Source organism: Corylus avellana, chromosome ca2 (genome assembly GCF_901000735.1).
Source record: "Corylus avellana chromosome ca2, CavTom2PMs-1.0".
In the NCBI taxonomy this organism is placed as follows: domain Eukaryota; kingdom Viridiplantae; phylum Streptophyta; class Magnoliopsida; order Fagales; family Betulaceae; genus Corylus; species Corylus avellana.
Window position 1 is genome coordinate 18,910,043 of NC_081542.1, and position 4,936 is coordinate 18,914,978.

Genomic DNA, 4,936 nt, shown 5'->3' on the forward strand with positions numbered 1-4,936 from the left:
CGGAAAGTTGAGTCAGTTGTGGGTGTTGGGCATTTCAAATATGGCTGCAGAACGTGGGAGGGCACTATGTACCTCCGTACAAAAAATGGTTCACCTTAACATTTTGGTTGTAGCCTCAATTAGTGAAGATATGATTTTAGACTTATAATCAATTTCTTCTCCACCTCCATTTCTAAAGCATATCTATCTAAGAGGGCGATTGAAGAAGTTGCCGAACTGGATTCCAAAGCTTCAAAATCTGGTCACACTAGTCTTATTTTTCTCATAATTAGAGGATTATCCATTGTCGTGTGTCCAAGCTTTGCCAAATCTAATTACCCTTTCCCTCAATCATGCGTATGATGAGGAACAATTGCATTTTGAGGAAGGCGGTTTTAGAAAACTCAAGAAGCTCACACTCAGAGAGATGGAAAAATTAAAGATGGTGGAAATAGGCAGAGGATCACTGCCCAGTCTTGAGCAACTAGAGATTGGGCCATGCCTGCAAATTATGGAGGTACCCTCTGGAATCCAGCACCTTGAAAGCCTAAAGATTATTGACTTCTATGAAATGCAGAGAGAATTTGTGCTACGTATGCAGCCTGATAGAGGGGAAGATTATTGGAAAGTCCAAAAGGTAACTACTATCCGTCTCAGGTATAGGATTAAAGGAGAACAATATCGAACGTACAAGCTCGGTGACTTGGACTTATTGGAGCGTTTGCAAGGGTCCGTTTTCGAGGATCAAACTGCCATGTAGAATTTCAGTGATGAACAAGGTATGCACCTCTAATTATAACCACAAGATTTCCATGATTTTTTATTTTTTATTTTTTATTTTATTTTATTTTTTTATATGTAATGATAAAATTCTTCACATTATGTGGCTGACTAAGAAAGTCTTACATTGGCCACGCGATGAGTTCCCACCTAAGCTACAGTTTGAAATTCTACCAACTCCTTTTGCTCTCTAAATTGTGTTCCTCATTTTTTGGACTTCTATTTATTCGATATTTTAATCTGCCATCACTAAAAATAGTTTGATACTAATCTATGTTAGAACAAGGACCTAGCAGCTGTAATTAGACTTGGGCCAATATAGAGGACCTTTTATAATTAAAAGATTAATTCTTTGGGGGGGGGGTTATTCTTACCAATGTGTTATAAAAGAGTTATATTTTTGATGTATTTCCCCATAAATTGGAAATATTCAAGACCTTCTAACTCACCCCATCCATTTTGCAATTAATTATAATAGAACAAAATTGCCTTAAAATAACATTCATTATAGTATAACTATAGAGACTAAAATGTTAAAACAACGCTGAAATGCTTTAAAAAAAAGGGTTATGTATTTGGCTAAACTGGCATCTTGAGTGGACAAAGTTTAATCAGGGTGAGGAGCTTGAAATGCATTCTCATGTACAATAGTTTTGCCTTATGTCTTTTGTAGTTGTTCTTCTTGGCGATTTGATTCGACATCAAATCATTCAGTTCGTGGCTTGGCTGACAACAGATCAATGGTGTTGTAGAAAATCCATTTTGCTAATTTCAAGAACCCTGGAACAATTGCAATTTACTTTATAATTCTATGTTGTTTCATGCTATACCAGTTTAAGTACTTTACAAGTAAACACTCCATATGTAAATTAGTTCATTTTAAGCATTTAGAAATTTTTGCTTGAATCCCTGGCAATATTTTCCTTCTCTAACCGGGACTGTAAAAACGTTGTGCAATATTGAGCCAAAAACCCAGAAGCATGAGTGATTAAATGCTGCTAATAATAATAAGTTCTTACAAAAAAAAAAAAAATGCTGCTAATAAGAAGTACCAATATTCACAATTCACATGTCAAAGAACAATCATGGCTTCCATTCGAATAGTCACCAAAACCCAAAATTAAGATAAACAACAATTCAAAATCTGAAGGAAAAAAAAAAATAAAAAAAATCCACCAAATGAATTAAAATAAGAACTGGGTGCTTGAAATGAGAATTTGATGGCACCTAGACACTGAATTCAATAAAGCCTTTGATTATCTTCAACACAGCTACAGAATAAAGCCTTTGATAATCTTTTGCCTGCGAGTCCCACATGAAGGTGACTTGGTAATCCAATTAGTCTTACGTGAATAGAGTCCTGCCTGGAGGGGAATATATTCAGCTGATCACTTCCGTAGCTCAATTGAGGACTTCTTCTATCATGTAATTATTTCACCTTCATTATCTGTTAGTAGTATTAGGACTCTTTACGCTCCTTTATGAATAAGCAGATAGCTATATAAGCTGTAATGTACTCCCAAAAATATCAATTGATCAATGAAGAGTTATAATTTTTAAACTATGTGCTTGAGTGAGATGCTTGCTTTTGTTTGAGATGAGATTGCTAAGGTTGAGCTGTTTTTGTGTTCCATGCTGAGATGTCATTCTTTTATTGGAAGGCACAAAGAACTTAGTTTGTGACCGTCTTTATAGAAGTTAATTCCTTTTCTTTCGGGTCTCTGTCACCTCAAAGCACAAACCAAACGGAATCTTGACCTGTTTAGCCTACCCTTTTTTCCTTGTTTGGCGGCCTACTGAATAATGGACCAGACTTTTCTTTGGTCAGAGGAAAAGAGGAGGTTGTATGCTTAATTTGCTTTTGAAGAGTATGATAGACCAGAAAAATACAATTTTCTGGTCAAAAGGGAATGAGTTTCCAAGGAGAATTACTTAATGGACAGAAATTTCCTCTTCCAACCCACTCTCTAAGGCATCATAGGAAAATGGAAAAAGGAAACTAGTTGCATGAGCCACTAGGAGGTAAATCAGAAGCCTATATAATAATACTCTTATCTGTGGTTAAGATAGCATCACCACGTACCATTTAGTTGTGTAAAGCCAAGACCCCCTGTTTTGTGTCTGAAACTAAAGCCATCTCACCCCCTGCTAATTTCTGCATCGTTTGGGCTACAGCACAAGTTAAAAACAGAAGCCATCTCACCACACGCAAGCTATCTTCCTCTGGCAACATTTTTGTCAAACTCAATGCAGCCATGCCCAATGTAATTCAAGGTAAAAGCTTCAAATTCCTCTAGTTTCAGCAACGTTCTTTTGAGCATAGATTTTTTTTTTTGGGTGTCTTGAGCGTGACTCTTCTTTTTGGGCATTCTTTTCTTTTGCTTTAAAGATTGGATTTTTATGTGGATTTTCTGTTTTTGGTTTGTGGGTATTCTTCGTTTCGTTGGGTTTGCTTAAGAGGGGAAGATTTAGATTGTTTGTGTTCGAGTTTATGAGAAGTAGTTGGAAGAAGGAAATATGAGTGACATAATATTGGTGAATAAGGAACGAAAAATAGTTGAATAAAATGGTCAAAGTGATTCTTACAATAGGGGGAAGTGATATTTCTCTGGTCTTCGTAGAACTAAATGGAGTTGGATTTTCTGATGTTTATTTGTTGCAGAATCTGCTGCAAGATTATTTCTTAATTATTTTATTTTGTTGGAAAGTTCCTACTGTTTTTATTTTTTATTTATTTTTATTACTGTATAACTATTGAATTAATAACTAATTTTTTTTATTAGCTTAAACTTTTAAAATAAGAAATGCATGCATATTAGAACAGAGGTCCTTAACTATCAAAAGGCCAGACTTGAACATGTAAAATTCATGTGTGATTCTCATATATTTAAAGATGAATTTATTAAAGAAAAAAATAATACAAGACAATAAAAACAAACATTTTTATTGATTAAATTATTCTCTTTTTATGTATTTAAAATTTTAAAATAAGTGGTGACCTAATAATTGTCTAATGCTGACTTACTTTTGAATGAATATGGAATTTTCATGGGATGCCGAGAAAGACTTGAAGGATGAATGTGAAAAGAAAAAACAAAAAGGAAAGACTTGAAGGATAACTATCGGAAAATAAATAAATAAATAAATAAAAGGAAGACCACATGGTTGGTTTTCAAAAATAAAACAAAAAGGAGAGACTTGAAGGATAACGAAAAGATATCTTTAACCGCGGCAGTTGCTCTAGCTTGTTTATTAGTTGCAGCTGCAGAGTCTTAAATCCAATTGCTGCCACTATATATTTGCTTAATTTGCTCTCCTCGAGTTTATCAGGTTCATTTTACTGTTTATAATATAATCTCTAAGGAGACACAAATTTATAACTATTTATTTATTACATTGCCTATTCAACCTGACAATTTCTTTTTGGGTCCCTTTTATTTTGGGTCTCATGATGCCAAACATTATTAATAGTGTTTTCTTGGTCCGAGTATTTCCATTGAGTATGCTACAAACGATTTTACAAAAACCTTTGCTGCTTCATATATATATATATAAACACGTCTTTTTTTTATATATATATATATATATGCTGCAGAGTCTTACATACTTACGTTTCTGCCCTGTAAGACAGCATGCACTTAAATTAATATATGAAAAGTGGTGTTTGTCAACAATTTAGCCAATAACCGCTAACCGTAACCGTCTTTTGACCCCTAAAGTGATACTGAACTATATGATGGTCATGGGATGAGATGAGAAATACAGAACTTATCGTTAATTGTAAACAAATAAACATTATTTATGTGTTTGTATCTAAGACACTATTAGCATATTAGCAGAAGAAATTAAGGTACTGATCAAGCATTTAGAGCGGTCATTATTGGGTTGTGTGCTTTTGTTAGGAGTGGTAAAGGATAGTGAAGCATTTGACAGCTATGTATGTGCACAAATGGGGTGTTTGGAAGAATTTGGAGGAAATTCCAATGCTATCATGTCTTAGTTTGGGGTAATTTTAGAAGTCACTCTTGTGTTCTTTCAAAAATGAGGTGGTTTCGGCCACCCCCAAGGCTCACTGGGGGTGGCCGAGCCACCCCCAGTGGGTATTGGGGGTGGTTTCGGCCACCCCCTTGGAGCCCAAGGGGGTGGCCGAGCCAGCCCCTGGTGCCCAGGGGGTGGC